We start from the raw sequence: 21,264 nt of genomic DNA, 5'->3' as shown, positions 1-21,264 counted from the left end.
GGGCTTGGGGATAACCATGGGTCCCACCCATCTCCTGGGCCAAAAAAGACCACTGTCATAGCCTCCCCTTTCACCTATTCCTTCTTTCACTCTATCCACAAACTCTCAGGAGCTCCACCCCTGGTGCTGGGGATTCAGGACACCAGGAACCACCCTGTCCTCTAAGTCTCTTGCAGAGGCTCTGGGCTGTCTGGCAGTGAGAAATCAGGGCGCTCTGATTGTCTTGGAAATGAAGCAGTATTTACACAATTGAGGCTGAACCACCAGCAGGCAAAAAATAACCAGTGAATTCAATTCATTAAAAAACAACAGCAACAACTTACCCACAAGGTTGACCTCTGGTTGATCTTCCTGGGACGATGGCAGTGGCCACATTTATTGAGCGCCTACAGTGTGACATCGCTGTTCTAATGGTGGCACCTGGGAGGGACTGTTTAGTGGTCTGTGCCCTGGTTCCAAAAGTGGGGCGTCAGGCATGGTGGTCACAACCGCCATCTCCAAAGATGAGTGGGACACGTGACCTTGGCAAGTACCTTCACCACTACTGCCTCAGTTTCCTCCTCTGCAAAATGGCATCGTGAATGATGTGTGCCTGGGGCTGCCAGATAAGTGTGAATTTTGGATAAACCACAAATAACATTTAGTATAAGTATATCCTGTTCAATATTTGGGATATACTTATACTAAAAATTCGTGTGTCGCTTATCTGAAATTCAAATTTGACTGGACGTCCTGTGTTTTTATTTGCTAAATCTGGTTGCCCTGTGTGTGCCCGGCACTGTGGCCCTGGGAATTCGGTGAGGAGGAGGACAGTGCCCACTGCCAGACCAGGCACAGGAATCAAAGCTCACTGATTCTGTCCAGGGTCACGCTGCAGGGCCAAGGTGTGAATGGTGCAGCGTGGGAGCACCCACCCTACGGGGAGTGTGGGTGCTGGAGGGTGGACCAAATCTGCTGGACAAGAGTCTGTGGGAGGGAGGCCATAAATCAGGGGAAAAAATTTCCTTCATTCATTCAACAAATATTGCGTTCCAATTCAGTCAGTGCCAGGCTCTTTGCTGGGTACCAGGCACAGGGCAAGAAACAAAACAAAATCCCCACCCTCGGGACGCTTGGGTGGCTCAATCAGTTAAGCGTCTGATTCTTCCTCTCAGATCGTGATCTCTGGGTTTGTGAGTTTGGGCCCTGCATCAGTCTCTGTGCTGACAGGGCAGAGCCCGCTTGGGATCCTCTCTCTCTCTTCCCCTCTCCGTCTGTCTCTCCACACCGCCCCATCCCCCTACCCCCGCCTCTCAAAATAAATAAACTTCAAAAAAAAAATCTCCACCCTCATGCGACATGGGGGGCGGTCACATGGGATAGGACTGGAGAGGCTACAGACTCACAGACAAATTCATAGTTAAACTAGGTCCCTTCAGGTATGGTGATGATGAGTTAGAGGCCAGGGTGGTGGTCAGGGAAGCCCACCCTGAGGAGGTGGCATTTCATTCAATTCACAGGTACTGGGAATCTTCCTAGAGCCAGGTACAAACAAACCCTTTCCCTCCTGGGGTTCTTTTTCTTGCAGGCGAGACAGACGACAAATGCAGAAACACGGAAGTGTTGGTTTCAGAGAGGCACTGACTGCAAAGCTGGAAAGAATACAAAGGGCCTTGGGGCGCCTGGGGGGCTCAGTCGGTGGCGCGGCAGACTTCCGCTCAGGTCACATCTCCGCTCAGGTCACGATCTCCGCTCAGGTCACGATCTCGTGGTCCGTGGCTTCGAGCCCCGTGTCTGGCTCTGTGCTGACAGCTCAGAGCCTGGAGCCTGCTTCGGATTCTGTGTCTCCCTCTCTCTAGCCTTCCCCCGTTTGCGTTCTGTCTCTCTCTGTCTTTCAAAAATGAATAAATGCTAAAAAAAAAAAAAAAAAAAAAAAAAAGGAATACAAAGGGCCGTGGTCTGGATGCAGCTGGAGCCCAAGAAGTGGCCTCTCTGGGCAGGTGGGACAGCGAGACGGGAGTCCCAGGCCAGGAGCAGCCAGTGCCCAGCCCGGTTACGGGGCGTAGGATTGTGAAATGGGTGTATGTCCTCGGGTGACCGGCAGGACGGGCCTTTCAGGGCCTCCAGACAGGACAGTGCTGCGGTCCGCCCTGAGTGTGGCTTTGGAACCACCAGAGGGGCTCTTTAGAGAGAAAAGGTCCTGTCCACGCCAGTAAGGAGGCCTTCCTGCTAGAGGCACATCCCTGCTGGCTGGGCTTGGGCCCGTGGCCAGCTTCACAAGTGTGACCCGTGTAGGTACCGGTGGGGGGGGGGGGGGGGTCCTCTCACAGAAGGGCCCCAAGCTTAGGTTAACGCTCTCCTGTCACCGTCTTGAAGTTCTTAATAATGAATAATTTTGGAACAAGGGGGCCCTGCCGCTTGGGGGCCAGGCCTGCCCTGGCAGCCAGTCGGGAAGCCCAGGAGAAGGCTGCATGGGTTTTGGTGGGGCCGAGGGTGGCTGGCCGTGTCCTGTGTCCCCTGGGCATTGTGCAAAGTGCCCTGCTGAGTCGGCGCGGGGCCTGCTCTGGCTGTGGGCAGTGAGGACAAGGCAGATCCCAGCCTCCTCGGGTCCAGCCCAGTGTTTTGTTTCCAAACACTAATCAGGGCTCATGTTTTTTGGACACAGCCGGGAACCAGGCCCTACTCTAGACACTTCGTCGCCACGCCACAAATACGCGTGGGGATCCACAGTGAGTTCACTGGGTCCCTACAACAGCCCCAGGAGGTCCGAGCTAATATTATTATTTCCATTTGACAGATGGGGGCACGGAGGCGTGGGTGGGCACCCGCAGGTGAGGCCGGGCAGGGTGTGGATACAGCTCCTTGGGGCCCGGAGCCCAAGTCTAAGCCTCAGCAGAAGAGGCTTTCCGCTCCTCTCCTCCAGCATGAGCCCCCTTCCCACCTCTGCCTGGGGCCACGCGGCCTTCACCAATGGGCTTTGGGCTCTTCCCTGGGCTTCCTGGAGGCTCCCCTGGGCTGCCCTGCCCTCGAAGCCGAGGAGCAGCTGAGTTTTGCGGGGAGCAGGGGGCAGGAGTTAGCGGAGGTGGGGGGAGGGGAAGATGAAACTCAGAGGGACACCTGCTGCCGGAACCCGGCATGGGTGGCCTTGGCAGGCAGCCTCCCCTCGCTGAGCCTGCCCCCCCCACCCCTCAGTGGGGGGTGGACCCAGAATTTCACAGTGAGGGGTGGTGTGCGTGTCAGGTCCTCAGCCCAGGGATGAGCGGCAGCGGCCCCATGTGGTGGCGCATTCGTGGTCTGTCTCCACGTGACGATTCTGGAGAGCCGGTTCTGTCTACACCCCTGGTGGGTGAGTGACGGGGGTCTGGCAGGCAGCGGGCACTTGACAAGTCTCGGTGGGGTAAGTGGCACCCACACATCGCAACCCGCAAGTCGCCCTCAGGGCTGCCTCTGTCACTTACCTGCCGACACCTGTCTCTTCCCCGCTCGCTCGCACCCCCCCACACCTGCACCTCTCAGGTGGATGGATGCCCATCCTGGACAAGCCACTAGCTAAGTATCCGGAAGCCAGAAGCCTGGGCCAGCGCCCGCCAAGGGGAACAACTCCTTGCCTGGAACCAGAAGTCCCAGCCTTAAGGATGCACTGGGGGTGGGGCGGGGTAGACCGTGTGCTGTGGGTTGTGGGTTCGTGCGTGTGGCACATATCCGTGCTGGGGGGAGGGCAGGTACGCGCGGGCTGTGTGTTTTGTTGGTCGTGTCGTGCGTGCTTAGGTGTTGATGCAGGAGCTTAGCTCTGGGACCCATGTCACGTGGTTGAGCTGTCCGGCAGCAAGCCGAAGAAGGCTGGGTGAACTGGCCGTGGAAGCACCCCCCCACCAGGGCAGACGTCTCTTTTCTCCCATCCACTTTCGTATTTCCGGGTTCTAGGAGAACTGGGTCGTACCGAGAAGACAGGGCTTTGGGACCAAGGCAGGGAGAAGAAGGGTGGGCAGAAGGAAAGGACAGAAGGAAACGTTAGAGCCAAATCCTGTCTTGTGGAAGATGGGTAAACTGAGGCCCGGGCCCGGACCAGACTTGGCCAAGTCAAGCTGCCGCTAAAATGCCTAGGGGAGCCGGGATCCTGCTCTGGTTCCAGGCTCAGGTCCAGGGTGTCTGGGTACCGTCCATAACTTAATATGCAGACCTTTCTCTCGCAGGCTGAGAGGAGATTCAACGCGTTCAGACGTATTCAGCTCGCGTCGGAAACGCGCTTCCAGAAAGGACTGTGCGTCGTTCCAGCCGTTTTTACTGGCCAGACACACCCGAGAAGAAGTGTGCTGTGTCTCTGTGCTCGTGAAGGATAAATTCTGCTGTTGTCAGGAGTGATTAATAATGTAAAACAGGGATTCTTGGTGGCATAAAAGGCATTCGGGGCCAGGCTGGGCTGCCGCACTCTGCCGCTGGTTTTGAGGGGGCGATGGAAGGGGGCTGGATGTGCGGGCTGCCGCCAGGCTAGTCACAGGGAAGGAGGGAGGGCTGAGTGCCTGGCTGGTGGCTGGGCGGACGACTGGCCTCGCACCTGCTTCACACAGACTGCCACCAGGCCCCGGGAGCCCATGGTGACTGGACAGGCTGGGCCCTGTCATCACAGAGGTTGCCCTCTGGGGAAACTCGCTTACTCTTTGATCCAGTCCCCAAACATTGAATTCTGCAGGCCCCAAACTGAGGCCGGACAAGTGCACCCTTCCACTTCTACTGTCATGATCTCGATCGGGAAAGTTCATTACTGACCCCGGGCCTCAGTTACCTCCTCCTTAAAATGGAGACCACGGGGCCACCTGGGTGGCTCAGTCAGTTGAGCATCCGATTTTAGGTCGTGATCTCACGGTTTGTGGGTTCGAGCCCCACATCGGGCTCTCTGCTGTCAGTGTGGGTGGAGCCTGCTTTGGATCCACTGTCCCCCTCTCTCTCCGCCCCTCCCCTGTGGGTTCTCTCTGTCTTTGTCTCTCTCAAAAGTAAAATAAACAGGGGCGCCTGGGGGGCTCAGTCGGTTAAGCGTCTGACTTCGGCTCAGGTCATGATCTCACAGTTTGTGGGTTCGAGCCCCGCGTTGGGCTCGGTGCTGACAGCTTGGAGCCTGGAGCCTGCTTGGGATTCTGTGTCTCCCTCTCTCTCTGCCCCTCCCTCACTCGCACTCTGTCTCTCTCGCTCTCAAAAATAAATAAACATTAAAAAAAATAAACATGCAAATGAATAAATAAATACGTACATAAATAACTAAAATGGAGATCACAAAGGTCCTTACTCAGCTGTTGGGGAGATTAAATGGGAAACGTACAGGAAGGCACTTGGCATAGGACATGGGCAGGAATAAGCTGTTGAGAAGTGTATTATCATCGCGTGCTCCGTGCTCCGGAATTTCCAGTCTCCTATGAAATATAAAGGAGCCCCAGAATCCCCTTCTTCCCTTTGGAGAAGTTACCCCCAGCGACATTTCTCATGACTTGTAGTTGCTTTATTCAGCGTCCCTCACCCCAGCTGGACGGTGCCCTGTGTGTCCTCAGTGTCCGTTTCTGTGAACAGATGCTCAGATGTCCCCGGGGCCTCTAGGACAAGCACCGTTGGAATCCAGGGGAATGGGGCATCGTGTGGCCCCAGCTGTCCCCACACGGGAGTGGCCCCCAGAAAACACCCTGGAGCAGCCCCCCTTCCCCCCACCTAGAGTTGGAGATATGGTCCCTCCTGTCTGCACAAGGAGCGCTGTGCTCATAGAGGGGCTTGGGAACATGCGTCCAGGAGCTGGCTCCAAAGGTGATGAAGTAAATGATACTGCATGTTCGAGAGGGGCGTGGGATACCCCTGTCTCAACCTGTGCTGTGTTATCCACAGCTCCTAGCAGCAGTTGGCACATATAACACACATCCACAGAATGAATGAATGCAAAACACTTTCGCGACGTGTATTAGGTCCTGAAGATACGGGTATCGTCAGCCCGTAGTTCCAAGTTAACAACATGTTTTAAAGAAATCATCGGAGAACTGATTATTAAGGACAAGAATATTGATGTCAGCTTCATTGTTCATAACACAAGCAACTAAATTAAGAAAAAAAAAGGGGGGGGATTAGTGAAATAAGGTAAAGAAGGTCAAAGAAAAAGCATTAGTTAAAAACAATGTTTCGGAGATTATTTGATGGTGATTTGAAACGTGTTTTATAAAATAAATTTAAAAATAGGCTGCAGAACTGGATCGCAATTTTACACAAATAAAATTAGGCTCTTAGGAAAAAGACTGGAATGATACACGCCAAAATGTTAGTGGTTAGCTTTGGGGAATGGATTAAATGAAATTTACATTATTCTTACACCTTTTGCTGTATTTTCTACAACGAACGTTAATTTAAAAGACAAAAAAAGTTTTTCAGGGCTTCCTCAAAGCGCCTCTGAAGGAACACGCGCGTCTTCCGCCCGCGGCTCCTTTAACTCCGAGTCAAGACGCGAGGGGGCGGGCGCCAGACAAGGCTGGCGGCTGGGGCAGCCCAGAGTGACACAGCGGACGGGCCAATCCGAAGTTCGGATTCCGGGAGCTGTCACCCGATTGGACACGAGTGCGGGCGGCCTCGCCCAATGGTGGAGGAGGGGCAGGAGCCGGGCTGCCGCGTGGGTTTTAAATCCACGTGGTGGGCGGAGGGCGGGGCTGGTGGGCGGAGGGCGGGGCTGGTGGGCGGAGGGCGGGGCTGGTGGGCGGAGGGCGGGGCGGGGCCCAGGGACTCGGGTCTTGTGCCCCCAGGAGTGAGCGCCAGTGCCACCGTCCACGCCTCCTGGGCCCCCCAAGCCCGGGTCCTCAGCCTCGCCCCGCGCCTGCTGTGTCGGCAGGTACCTTGTAGGATGTTGAGCAGGTGCAGTGGCATGCATCCATACGACAGACGTTTACTGAGCATCTACTCAGTGCCAGGCCGATGGCGTAGGCTAGAACCCAGGAGAGGCACGCTGTTGAGTCCCACGCTTCTCTCCGTGGAACCACGAAGCAAGGCGGCTTCACCTTACTTCCCCCCTGCCCTGCTCCATCATAACTCCTACTGTGTCTCCTCTGCAAGGACGTGAGCTCCACAGGGGAAGAGGTGACTGGGCAGGTACCCTGTGCTCGTGGAGGGCACCATGATTTATGTTCAATATGTATTTGTTGAATAATTATTTCAAAGACCAATTCTTAGCACCGTGGTTGAATCTGATAGCTGGTAACCGTTTATGTGATAAAGAATGTCAGTTAAGGGGCGCCTGGGTGGCTCAGTCGTTAAGCGTCTGACTCTTGATTTCACCTCAGGTCGTGATCTCACAGTTCACGAGATCAAGCCCTGGGTTGGGTCCCACGCTGACAGCATGGAGGCTGCTTGGAATTCTCTCTCGCCCTCTCTCTCTTTCTTCACTGCCCCCCTCCATGTGTGCTCGCTCACTCTCTCTCTCTCAAAAAAATGACAGTTAATAACGAGTAGATGAGTAGATCCCTATTATGTGCAAGGTGTTCTGGGATCTTACCAATATTACCTAACTGAATATTCACAAAATTACATGTCTTATCTAACTTAATATTTACAAAATGGCAAGTCTTCTCTAATTGAATATTCACACACACACACACACACACACACACACAAGTTCTTCCTTACGTCTCGCTGAGATGGGTCTGCTTAGAACTTTCGTAACATCACGTGCCTGGCACCAGAAACGTGCTTCTCTTTGCATAGAATCGTCTTTCAGAAATTGAGGAGGCTGTTAAACATCACGGCTTCCCATTCAAGACCTGAGACAGAATTTGTGCAGCCCAGAGCAAGCCACAAATGTAGGCCCCTCGTTCAAAAGTTATTTATCGTGTCCAAGTAACGACAGAGCTCGGAGCTCCTTTTGAGGCCAGAGTCCCATGTGACCGACACAGGTCTCACCCCCTGAAGGGGGCCCTGCTCCTACTGGTGGTGCACAGGCCTGCCGAGTCCTCCGGAACCGCACATGGCTGGGTGGGGTCAGCCTGGGGCAGGATGGAGCAAGAGAGTTCCCAAGAAAAGGCACCTGCAGGTGTCTGTACCTCTGCAACTCACCTGGGGAGTCCTGGTTCATGGACCTGCACCTGCTGTAGCTGTCACCTCTATCCTGGCTTTACCTTTTGCTTGTTATTGTGACAGAGCATCTCTCTCTGGAGTAAAGTGCGTAAATCCCAAAGTAGTAAAGCCTCGGTTTGCGAGCATGATTTGTTCCGGAAACACGCTTGTAATCCAAAGCACTGGAGTATCAAGGCGAAGTCCCCCATGAGAAATAACGGAAATGCAGGTGAGAAGTTCCACAACCCGAAAATAGTCATATGAAAATGATCCCAGTACCGTAACATACCACATGATAAAGAAAATACAAAATACGAAGAAAAATACATTAACCTGCACTTCCCTTTGAAAGCCTTCGTGGCTGGTGTCAGGGAGACAGGAGAGAGGAGGGTTGTCGTGTAGGACGGCTTTCAACGATCACTAACGGAATCACTGCCGTCTGCTGGCTCAATGGAACCTTTTTCTTTTTGTGCAGCTTTAACGAGGAGCCTATCCGGTGACCTAGAGAGGAACCATTGGCTCAGTTGTGATCATGTGACATTCAGCCTCACGTGCTACTAGTTGGTTAAGCATCTGACTTCAGCTCAGGTGATGATCTCAAGGTTCTTGAGTTCGAGCCCCGCGTCGGGCTCGGTGCTGGCAGCTCGGAGCCTGGAGCCTGCTTCCGATTCTGGGTCTCCCTCTCTCTCTGCCTCTCCCCTGCTCATGCTCTGTCTCTCTGTCTCTCTCTCTCTCTCCCTCTCTCAAAAATAAATACACATGAAAACATGTTTGCTCATCTTGCAGAACACTCGTGGAACAAGTTACTCGCAATCCGAGGCTTTACTGTATATAGCTGGATGACTTTTACACAGTATACACCTAAGTATACCACCCAGACTGAGAGAGAGAACATGTCTCTCACTCTAGAAAGTTCCCTCCTGTTCCTTCCCTGTTACTACCTACCCCACCCCGTTGCAGAGATAACCACCCTTCTGGCTTCTTCCATTGTGGATTTGCTTTGCCTGTCCCTTAAGTTCACATCAACAGGATCATACAGTCTGGGCTCTTTTCAGTCTGACTTTTGCAGTCTGACTTTTTCCCAGACTTTTGTGAAGTCTGGGAGACGCATCCTCCTTGGTGTAACAATGGTTTGTGTCTTTTCATTGCCCAGGAGCATTCATGACACCCTGCCCATTCTCTTGATTCTCTTGTTAATTGTGTTTTTTCCCAGCTGCTGGCTGTTTCAGATGGGGCGGTCATGGGCGTCCTGGGGCTTGTCTCTGCGTGAGCACTCACGGGCTCACTGGCAGGAGTGGGACTATGGGGCCAGAGGTTTGGCTTGGGCAGACATCGCCAGGCAGTATTCTGAGGGGGTCGTACCAGTGTAAACCCCCATCCACAGCCATCTGAGACTTGCTGGTGTTCCCCCCCCTCCCCAACACCTGATGTTTCCCGGGTCACCCTTGACCTCTGGAACTGGCCTAAGGAAGCCGAGCACCGAGACTCACACTTGCTGTCCCTTACTGACCACTGGAGAGACCTTCTCGGACCCTGGACCTTCACCCACCGGCCCAGAGCTCCTTCCTCCTCCCCCTTGGGGTCGCTCGCAGATTTCACAAGCATGGGGCTTCACATGAGTGCTCCCTGAAAACCCTAAACAGGACAGACCCAAGGCAGGCAGAGTCCCGGGGCCTCCTCTTGGACAATTCCCTCTCGGAAGGGGCCTCCGGTCTGTCACTAATCTCTTCTCCCAAAGAGAGTATCATGGACCTTGCATTTCCACACCTTGAACAGGAAGCTGTCTGACCTTTTTAAAGTCCCACAAGCTATTCAAAAACAAATTTTAGGGGGGCAGAATGGTTGTTTGGGTGAATTTTACACAGTGATTGTAGGTTGCGTCCAATAGTAACGCGCAACCCTTACAGCCCCGTCCCTCTGGGAGGCCCTGTGCTCTGGGCTTTCTGCCTGGAGCGTCTCAGTGTAAACTTCCAACAGCCTGAGGTGTCTCATCGCCCCATTTTACAGATCAGGAAACTGGGGCTTGGGGGTTTTAATGGGCTTGAGGCCCCACGGCTGGTGGAGGATGAATTTGAACCCGAGTCCATTTGCCCCCGGGGCCTCAGTTGTTGGGCCTTCTTCCCATACTGCTCCAGAGAAGACCTTCCCAGATGCGGGCAGGATTCTGATGGACCCCACTGGCTGTGTCTTGCCTGATCTGAAGAACACCGCAAATTTAAAAGCATGAGTTGCTTATTTAATAATGAGGATGTTTTGGGGTGCCTGGGTGGCTCAGTCGGTTAAGCGTCTGACCCTGTTTTCACCTCAGGTCATGATCTAGGGGTTGGTGCATTCGAGCCCCACATGGGGCTCCACACTGACAGGCGGAGCCTGCTTGGGATTCCCTCTCTCCTTCTCTCTCTGCCCTTCCCCAACTCATTCTCTCTCAAAATAAATAAAGTTGAAAAAAAAAAAAGGAGGATTTTTTCACATTAACAGATCTTCATTTCCGGCTTTTCCTGGGAAATCAAAAGATCACACCACAGCAGAAGGGAGCTGGGTAGGTGTGGTCCCCTTTAGGAGAGGACTCAGGCTTGAGTTTGCCTCAGGTTCCCCACTCCTTTCATTGACTTTCTTTGCCCGTCATGATGTCCGTCTTGAAGGCACTGATGTGGCCTGCAACAGGGTGGGGGGGGGGGTGTCTCCTGATGGGAAGCGAACGCGACGTTTATTCCGCACAAACCTTTGCTGGCTCCCAGGACTCACCCCTTCCCTTTCTGGGCCCCTGGGGTAGGGCCTGTCATGGGACTGTTCTAGAATGTTGCTGGAGAGAGTCCAGGATTGCCATGTGATTGAGGAAGCCAGTCTGGAAATCATGCGTTTTGTTCTCTGCTTGCAAGGTGTAATTCAGCTAGGGGTCTTGAGTCGGGAAGTTACCTGGGTTATCCAGGTAGGCCCGATGCAGCCACACGTGTCCCCGTCACACAGGCAGAGGGAGAGCTGACACAGAGAAGGCCCTGTGACTCCAGAGGTGGAGACTGCAGTGATTCGGGCCAAGCCAGGGAGCCATCACAGCCACAGAAGCTGGAAGGGGCAACAACGTGCTCCCCCGGAGCCTCAGGAAGGAGGGTGGTCTGGCGACACTGTGGTTTGGGCCTTGGGGTCCTGGTCTCAGGCTCCCGGCCTCCAGAACTGTGAGGGAAGGCTTGTCTCAAGCTGCCAAGGTTGTGAGGATGTGTGGAAAGTTTGGAACTCTCTTTGTCTGATGTCTGGCCTGCATGGCCGGCCCTAATCTCAGCAGCCACCGTGAGCAACGGGGCGGGGAGAATTGGCAAAATCGAGCCCAAGACGTCTGCTTCTCATCTCTGGGGCAGCTCAAAATCAGAGAGATTTCGGAGGCCAGAAGTCCAGCATCGGGACGTCAGCAGGGCTGGGTCCTTCTGGGGCCCCAGGCCTCTCGCCTGCTTCTGGGGTGGCCAGAAATCCTTGGGTGTCCTTTGGCTTATAGATGCCCCATCCGATCTCCACCTCTGTCCTCACTTGGCCTCCTTATAAGGACACCAGTCCTTGGATGCACACGTAAATCCTGTGTGACCTCATCTTAACTAATGACATCTGAGAAAGACACTATTTCCAAATACGGTCACATCCTGAGGTTACGGGAGGGCCTGAGTTTGGGGGGCGCACTCTTCAACCCGGGACCTTCCTGTTCCCCGAAGTTAACGGTCTTCGGTTTCTGAAACAGGGACGGTGGGTAGACACGTTTCGTTCGGGGCTCCCTTTCCCGGAAACGTTACTGAATCCATGGCGTGTTGATCGCTTCTTAGAATCGAGGAAACACTCTGTAAGTTTTCTTCCAAGAAGCGAGCCAGGGCGGCCACAGCGTCTACCAGGATTTTACTCTTCATTCCCTCGTCCTACTGGCTCGTTCAGTGTTCGGGCCGCAGCTGATTTGGTTGTGAGCTGCACAGATGCGGTCCCTGACCTCCTGAGGCACAGAGCCCTGGGATCGCAAGGGACGCCCAAGTCCCCCTGCTTCTCTGCTCATCCCTCTGAGCGCAGAAGTTGTCAGGGAAACTGACGAACACACACGTACGCGCTCCGGGCTGAGCTGCAAACCTCACACCTGCCTTCTTGCCCAAAGCCTGACAGGGCAGCTGGAAACTCCAAACCTGTTCACCCAGGACAAGAAGATCACCTCTCGCCCGCTGAAAAGCAAACTGGGGTTGCCTCGGGTTGAATCTCTGAGACGGACGAGGCCTCCTGTCAGCCAAAAGCCCCCAGGTGAACCGGGTGAAGAGTCACCCGGGAGAGGCCGGTACAATTTTTAACACCCCCCGCCACTGCTTTTGACTAAAGCCCACACCCCTGCATGGGCTGCCGGTACCCCACCTGTCACCCGGCCCGCCTGATTTCTTCCTGCTTCTCCTCCTCTGTACCCAAAGCGGCACAGCCTGGGACATGACCAGCCCACCCCAGGGCCTTTGCTCTTGCTGTCCCCTCTGCCTGGAATGGTCTTCGGACAGCCAACCACTTATCATTCAGGGCTCAGCACGAATGTCACCTTCCCTTGGTAGAATCCCCTCCCCCCCCACCGTGGGGGGGGGGGCGGGGACCTGGCTGGCTGGTCTGCCGTAGAAGCCCTGCTTCCTGCCCAGCACAGAGAAGGCACAGGGGAGCTGGGAGAAGGTGTCAGCGACAGAGGCCTCCTCCCCAAGGAGAGAAACTGGCTTTCTGCTGGCATAGGTCGCCATGTCCCCAGTTTGGAGCGCTATTTACTTTGGCCTTCTCTGAAGCTGTCTCAGGGTTCAAAGTGACTGGGGCAGCCTGTGTGGGGAGACGGCAAACAGGTGTTGGAGGTCAGGAGGGCCACGTAGGCCTCTCTGGCTGGAACCAGCCTCTCCCGGTGGTGCAGGGAGGCTCCAGGGTCTGCGAAGATCCAGTCGGCCGCCAAACTGCTTTCCTGGTTCGCTATCTGCAGCCTTTTCTCTGGTCCCCCAGGGCAGAGAGATCGGGCCTCCTTCATTTCCTGGAGGGTCTGGGTCTGGGCACTTTTGGGAAAAGTCTTAATTGGCTGTTGTCGAAGGGGGTCAACACCTCCGTGTTCATGACTAAGGGTGGCCTGTCACTCTGACCTGTGGGTCCTGAAATCACTTGGTCAAAGACTTGGGAGGGAGGGAGGAAGGGAAGGGGGCCGACGGCATCATGGGAAGACAGCAGGGTCTGTGGTCGGCCCTGGGCCTACAGCAATCGCAGTGAACTCAGCCTCGTTCCCGAGCTGAGCGCTTTTCTGAGGTCTTTCCCTGAATTATTTCACAGGATCCCAGAATCCCAGGACCTCATTGTTGTCCCCATTTTACAGACGTGGCATCGGACGCCCCGGGAAGGTGGGTCGTAGGCCCAGTTGGTACAGACAGCATTCGAATCCAGGCTGTGGCATTTTGAAAACCGATGTTCTTGGGGCACCTGGATGGCTCAGTTGAGCGTCTGACTCTTGATAGAGGCTCAGGTCGTCATCCCAGGGTCATGGGATCGAGCCCCACATCAGGCTCCACCCTGAGCATGAAGCCTGCTTGGGATTCTCTCTCTCCCTCTCTCTCTCTGCCCCTTGACTGCTTGTGCTCTGTCTCTCTCTCTCTCTCTCCCTCAAAATACATAAATAAACTTAAAAAATTGATGTTGAATCTGAATTTATTTATTTTTTAAATGTTTATTTTATTTTTGAGAGAGAGACAGAGAGAGTGCACGAGCACGAGTGGGGGAGGGACAGAGAGGGGGGACGGAGGATCTGAAGCGAGCTCCACACTGACAGCAGCCAGCCCGACGCGGGGCCCGAACTCACGAACCTTGAGATCACGACCTGAGCCAAGGTCAGACGCTCAACTGACTGAGCCACCCGGGTGCCCCTGAATCTGAATTTAAAAAAAAAAAAGAAAAAAAGCAAAAAAACAGATGCTCTCCCCCTTTAACGGAAGGACCTGGATTTGGAATCAGACGACAGGACTGCGGCGGGGGGTGGGATAAGGATCACGGCAACAACAGCGACGGCAGCAGTAATAGTAACACGGGTGCTAGGAATCACCCCAGCCACGGTAAGGGCCACTTGCGAGCCTGTCTCGAGAGCTGCGTGCACCCTGTCTCGTCCCATCGCGCACAGGGGAGGGGCCGCGGTGTCAGCGACGCGTTCGTCCGCTCACTGAAGGGCTCTGGGCAGCCGTCATCGCTCCATTTTGCAGATGAGGGAACTGAGGTCCCACTCGGGGCCGGCGCTGCCTCAGGCCTGGGATGACACGGGCGTCAGGCCGCTGTGAAATTGGGCCCGCCGGGAGGTGGCCTGACCCTCTGGCAAAGAGAAGTCTCTTTTCAACTTTGCTGCCGTGAACGGGTGCTTCCTGGTACGAACTGAAGCGGATTGCAGAACGCAACTTGCAAGAGGTGCCCGGACGGCACGTGAGAAGGAGGGCGGCCCCGGACACGTGTGGTGCCAGCCCGTGAACTCTGCGCGGGTGGGAGGAGCCGTGTGCCAAGGTCACATTGCCCGCGCCCCTAGAGCGCGAGCCCGGGTCTGGGTGAGCGAGTGCCCGTGGTCTGCCCCAGTCGCCCCGGAATCAAAGGGTGGGTCACCCCACTTCTCTCCACCTTCCTCAGCCTCACCAGCTGTGCGGGATCCTCAAGGGTTCCCCCCGGCTGAGTTATTGAGAAGCCAGTGAGGCGAGCTAGAAACATCTCTCTCCTGGCTTCACGCGAGGGCAATCCCAGGACCCACGCGTCGCAGGGGCTTAGGAACGCCGGGCCCCGATCCAGAGAAGAGGAGTTGAGAGAGAAGGAGAAGCCAGTACGTTTGTCCAGAAGGAACGGCCGTGGCGTGGAAGGCTGGCCACAACAGCAACAACGAAATTCGACAAAAGTGCTGGTGGGGATGCAGCTTGTTAACGAAACGTCCCAACGTGAAAATAAATGAGACTATGAAGGAGCTTGAAAAAGAAAGGAAAAAAAGGGGAGGGGGCGCCTGGGGGGGGGGGCTCGGTCGGTTAAGCATCCGACTTCGGCTCAGGTCATGATCTCACGGTTCGGTTTGTGAGTTCGAGCCCCATGTCGGGCTCTGTGCTGACAGCTCGGAGCCTGGAGCCTGCTTTGAATTCTGCGTCTCCCTCTCTCTCTGCCCCTCCCCTGCTTGCTCTCTGTCTCTCTCTGTCTCAAAAATAATAAACATTAAAAAATTAAAAAAAAAAAAGGAATGTAAGCATGAGGGAGCTCAGGCGCCCGGGGGGCTTAGTCGGTGGAGCGTCTGACTCTTGATTTCGGCTCAGGTTGTGATCTCACGGTTTGTGGGATCGAGCCCCACGTCGGGCTCTGTGCCGGCCGTGTGGAGCCTGCTTGGGATTCCCTCTCTCTCTCTCTCTCTCTCTCTCTCTGCCCCTCCCCCACCTCAAAAATAAATAAACTTAAAAGTAAAAAGAATACGAGGGGACTCTGTGATGGGCTCCAGAAAACACGTCGGCTGGGTGAAGGGACGGCTGCAGGAGGAGGGGGGCAAGTCCAGCCCCAAGGAGGGGGGCAGCGTGCAGGCTTCCCGGGATCGATCGCACTTCACTTGTTTTGAAACGGGATCCTTTCGGCTCCCCCAGCGGGGCTGGTTTCCAGAGAGCAGGGGACCCACCCGGATGAGGTCCTTATTTATAAGGTCTCCTGCTGCGACCCCAGAATGTGGCACAGTGCCTGGTGGATAGTAGATGCTCAATGAAATAAAGTTAAATCAAAACGGAACGTGGTTCTTCCAGACCAGGGGTGCCAATCCACAGCCCGTGGCCAAATCCAGCCCAACACCTACGTAGGAAAGGCCTGGGAGCTGAGAGTGGTCATTTACGTTTTGGAAAAAGACGAAAGGGATAATACCGTAGGACGCACAACAGCTAGATGAAACGCAAGTTCTGGGTCCATAAATAAAGTTTTATCGGAACGCACACATGCTCATCGTTCACACATCGTCTATGGTGGCTTGCCCGCCACAGCAGAGGTGAATAGCTTCGAGAGACCTTATGGCCCAACCAACCAAAAAATGTTTCCTCTCTGGCCCTTTCAGACCAAGTTTGCTGACCCCCAGCCCGGTCTAGACAATGGATCTCAGTCCTGACCGCACCCCGGAGTCCCCTGGGGAGCTTTAAAACTCCGCATGCCCAGGGTCTAGCCGCGGCTTCTGACTGATCCAGAGTGCCGGCCGGGCACGGGTGTGAGGGCGCCTGTTTGCACGCACAGCACGCTGGCCACCTGTGCCGTCCCCTCTAGCCGTGCTGGAAGCAGCTGCCAGGCGCTGGGCTGGCTCCGTGCCTGCTGGGGGCCCGGCACCCTGTACCGCTCTGCGGGGTGGGGGTGGGGGTGGGGGGGGCGTCCTCCCTTTCACCGAACAGAGAAGGCAACCTCTCGGAGGCTCGGGGACGTTTCAAAAGGCACTTGAAACGGCTGGGGGGGGGGGGGGGTTACTCTGAGCACCAGAATTTGAACTCAGACCCGCCGCACTGTGTTGCGACCGGAGGCAGCCAAGCCCTTGTCTGTCCCCGGAGCCCCAGCGAGAGCTACCAGCCGCGGCAGCAACGTCCTGTGGCTTCTTTCTCGAAAATCTTTTATTTTTGGCCTGAGCCAGCTAATGCTCGGCCAACGTATCCAAGGAAACCAGGATGCTTGGAGCAACTGTACCCACTCTCCCTGCTAAAACCATCAGACGGCTAATTCGGGCTTCTCCAGTTATTTATTTATTTTTAGACCCCCGTGTATCGTTTTACACCCTCTCCCCACAAACGCGACCATCAGACACACGTGTCCCAGGCACATGACGCTGAGCCCATTCTTTTCGGGGGCGGTTGGCTCTGTGCTCCTCGTTTGTGAGCCTTCCCAAGTGAGGCGTGAGCTGGCCTAGGTCTCCAGCCCACGTCCGGCCTCTTCGGGGTCGGTCTAGAACCTCAAGGCCTGAGGTGTGGCCCCAGGTCAAGATTTCTGAGCGTTCTCCCTGTCGTCACTCGGGGCCGGGTAACTCTCTGTCCTGCGGGCGCTGTCGTGATGCCAGGGGCGACGTCTCCTAGTTGTGACGAGCCCCGCGGCCTCCACACACGACCTCCTACATGTCTGCTCCGGGTGGGGGCGCCTGGTGCAGTACGGGACCCCCGTTAACAGTCGGATTCAGGTACATGGTGACTTATTTTTGACGTGCGTCCTTCCGTTCCATATTTAGGACATACTTACATTAAAAAGTGACTTGTTCGGGGGCCCCCAGGCGGCTCAGTCTGTTCAGTGTCCGACTCTCGATTTGGGCTCGCGTCGTGATCTCGAGGTTCGCGAGATCGAACCCCACGTCAGACTCTGTGCTGACAGAGTCTCTCTGCCTCCCCCCCCCGCCTCAAAATAAATAAATGAACATTTTTCAAAAGCTATTTGTTGACATTTAACAGGGTGTCCTGCATTTTTATCTTGTAACTCTGCCAACCCTCACGAGGGGGCAACAATCACTCCGTGTCGGAAATCCCTGCCCCGGGGCCCGTGGTCTTACCCCCCCGGCCTCAGTTTCCTCACCTAAAATGCGCGCAGTATTAATACAGACCTTGTCAGCGTGTTCCGGGCACTAGAGGAGCAGAGGCAGGTGGGTGTCCCCAGCCAGGGTCAGGCGCTGTTCCCTAGGAGACATTGTGGGGGCCTCAGTGATAGAAGCCTCCCTACTTTCTCCCGTTCTCTGCCCGGGGTCGCCCGTGGGTGACCGTTTAACCAAGGACCCACGCGCGTCGAGGTTCACGGTATGATCACGCCTGACCTTCGGACACACCTTTGCGACCATCCTCACCATTGTGATTCTGAACACCTCCCTCGCCTGCTAGAAGGTTCCCCGGGCCCCCCGGTCACCTGCCTCCCACCCCCGCCCCCGAGGCAGCCACTCATCTGCCTCTGTCACTATAGATTACTTTGCATTTTCTAGAGTTCTGTATAAATGGAATCATACAGTACGGGCTTTTTTTTGCTCCGGCTTTTTTTCGCTCGACATAATTATTTTGAGATTTGTGCGCGTCGTCGTGTGTAGCAACAGCTCATTGCTTCTCATTTCTGGGCAGCATTCTTCCGCAAGAATATGCCCCGGTGCGCTTAGCCACGCACCTGTTCATAAACCTACCTCTTCGGTGTTTTGTGTGTTTTTCAAACCGCGCGATTATTTATTGAGGGATAACACACATGCGCAGAAAAGCGCGCAAATCAGACGTGACCCGGTGAGTGACTTTTCCCGAAGTGACCACAGCGGCACCCTGATGGAAAAACGGGACATGACCAGCACCTCGGACCCCCCCCCCCCCGCCCCTTCGGGTCACTCCCTCCCATTCGGCGGCAGCCCCCACCCTGTTTCTTCTAACCCGCAGACCCAGCTGGTGGTTCTGGAACTTTGCCACACACCCTGTTTGTGCGTCTAGCCTCTTCCCTCGATGCTACGACTGTAACGTTCCTCTCTGTTCTTGTGAACGTCCGCAATTTGTTCCCTTACTGCTGGGGAGTAGTCCCTGGTGGGAACACGCCACAGTTTGGTTACCCAGCCTCCTGGTGAGGAATATTCGGGCTGTTTCCAGTATTTGGCCACTAGGAACCATGCTTCTGTGAACATTTGGGCAGGTTCGGAATCCTTTCCTCAATTCCTGTATCCAGTCCTCCTTCCCTCCCTTCCTTCCTTCCTTCCCCCTTCATTCCCCCTTCCTTCCTTCCTTCCTTTCTTCCCCTTCCTCCCCCCTTCCTTCCTTCCTTCCTTCCTTCCTTCCCCCCTTCCTTCCCCCTTCCTTCCTTCCTTCCTTCCTTCCCCTTCCTCCCCCCTTCCTTCCTTCCTTCCCCTTCCTCCCCCCTTCCTTCCTTCCTTCCTTCCTTCCTTCCTTCCCCTTCCTCCCCCCTTCCTTCCTTCCTTCCTTCCTTCCTTCCCCTTCCTCCCCCCTTCCTTCCTTCCTTCCTTCCTTCCTTCCTTCCTTCCCCTTCCTCCCCCCTTCCTTCCTTCCTTCCTTCCCCTTCCTCCCCCCTTCCTTCCTTCCTTCCTTCCTTCCTTCCTTCCTTCCTTCCCCCCTTCCTTCCTTCCCCCTTCATTCCCCCTTCCTTCCTTCCTTCCTTCCTTCCTTCCTTCCTTCCCCTTCCTCCCCCCTTCCTTCCTTCCTTCCTTCCTTCCTTCCCCCTTCATTCCCCCTTCCTTCCTTCCTTCCTTCCCCTTCCTCCCCCCTTCCTTCCTTCCTTCCTTCCCCTTCCTCCCCCCTTCCTTCCTTCCTTCCTTCCTTCCTTCCTTCCTTCCTTCCCCCCTTCCTTCCTTCCCCCTTCATTCCCCCTTCCTTCCTTCCTTCCTTCCTTCCTTCCTTCCTTCCTTCCCCTTCCTCCCCCCTTCCTTCCTTCCTTCCTTCCTTCCTTCCTTCCTTCCCCTTCCTCCCCCCTTCCTTCCTTCCTTCCTTCCTTCTCCCCTTCATTCCCCCTTCCTTCCTTCCTTCCTTCCTTCCTTCCTTCCTTCCTTCTTCTCTCCCTCCCTCCCTCCCTCCCTCATCTTCCTGCTTGTCCCCAACTAGGCCATAAGACCTTTGAGGGATAAAACTGTATCTCACTCACCTTTGTAACTTGGTGCCAGGAACCATAGAGTCTCCAGCCCCAACCAAGCTGTTGGGAAGGGGTGGCTTGCTTCCATGAGGACAGGAGAGCATCAAGTCTGAAGAGCCCCCACTGTCCTTTGCGGGGAATCCCGGAGGCATGTCCTAGGTATATGCTGGCCCAGGAGAGCCAAAACGCGGGGACGCTTCAATTCAGGGACAGGTACGTGGTGCTGGAGATCTGGGGTTACAAAAGAGGCACTCGGGGTTTGGTTCCCGTCTTTACTAAGCTGGCCTTATAGGATTGTTTCCAGGGTGTCCCCAGGGTTTGCTGTCCAGGCTTTTCCAGCAGAAGGTAAGGATATGCTCAGCTGTCTGCTCTGTATCTTTTCCATGCCGTCCAGCAGGAGGGTTGCCAGATAAAATAAAGGGTGCCTGGCTAAATCTGAATTTCAGGTACACAGTGGAGAATGTATTAGCATAAGTATGTCCCAAATATTGCAGAGGACACGCTTCTACTACAACGTTCTTCATGGTTTAACTGAAATCCAAATATGACTGGGGATCCTGGATTTTTCATTTGCGATATCTAGCAATCCTATTTAGCAGAGCTGTGTTGGATGAATGAATGAATGAATGAATGAATCTCTTGTAGTTATCTATTGTCGTCCAACAAGTGACCAGAAGCTTCGCAGCTGAAAACAACACACATTTAGTATCTCACAGTTTCTGTAGGGCAGGGGTCCAGGCGTGACTCAGCTGGCCTCTCTGCTCCTACATCACAGCTGGCTGAGATCAAAGCATGGACTGGGGCTGCGGTCTCATCCGAAATCAAGGTGTGGGGCTGGGAAAGCATGGGCTTCCAAGGTCCCTCAGGCTGCTGATTGGACCGATTCCCTTGGGGCTCTGAGACTTTCGGCCATTTATTTCTTCAAAGACAGTGGGAAGAACAAGCGTCCAGAGCAAGTGGGCCAGCAGCACGGGGTCTTACACCAGCACATGAGCAGGGGAGTGATGGCCGTCAGCATCGCCATATCCACAAGGAATCGCGGGAGTGACAGCCCATCCCTTTGACGTCCCTAGAGGATTGGCTGGCTAAGTCATGAGGTCTCCGGCCCCCAGAACAAGTGCAGCCACGATCAGGAAGGGTTGGATTGAGATCTGAGACTCCAGCGCGGTGCCCGTGACTTCTCGTGAGGCGCTTTAGAAAGCAAGTTGTACATTTTTCAAAATGAAAATAGCCAAATCGTTTTTTTACTTCTCCACTCGCCCCCAATTATAAAAGCAATACATGCTCATGGGAAAAAAATAGAGAAAACAGAAAATTATAAGGAGACGGAGAGTGGAAAGGATCCAGAATCTTACTGCCCAGAAACACTACTTTTAACATTTTGATGCCTTTTCTTCTAGCCTCATTTCTATGCATATTTGCACACATGGGGATATATATATACACACACACACACACATATATATGTATATATAAAATACACACACACGCATATTTCAATATATTGAAGCAAAAATAGATCACACTGAGAATGCTGCTTCGTGGCTGCTTTTCTCCACGTAGCTGTCGCGCTTCCCGTGCTAATGAATATAGATCTCTCCCCGTCTTTCCTGGTGGCAGAGCATCCATGCTGGCTGCGTTATTCCTTAT

The sequence above is a fragment of the Acinonyx jubatus genome, chromosome A3 (assembly GCF_027475565.1).
Source record: "Acinonyx jubatus isolate Ajub_Pintada_27869175 chromosome A3, VMU_Ajub_asm_v1.0, whole genome shotgun sequence".
NCBI classification, from domain to species: Eukaryota; Metazoa; Chordata; class Mammalia; order Carnivora; family Felidae; genus Acinonyx; species Acinonyx jubatus.
The sequence above is the reverse complement of the archived record's forward strand: the minus strand, read 5'-3'. Positions refer to the sequence as shown.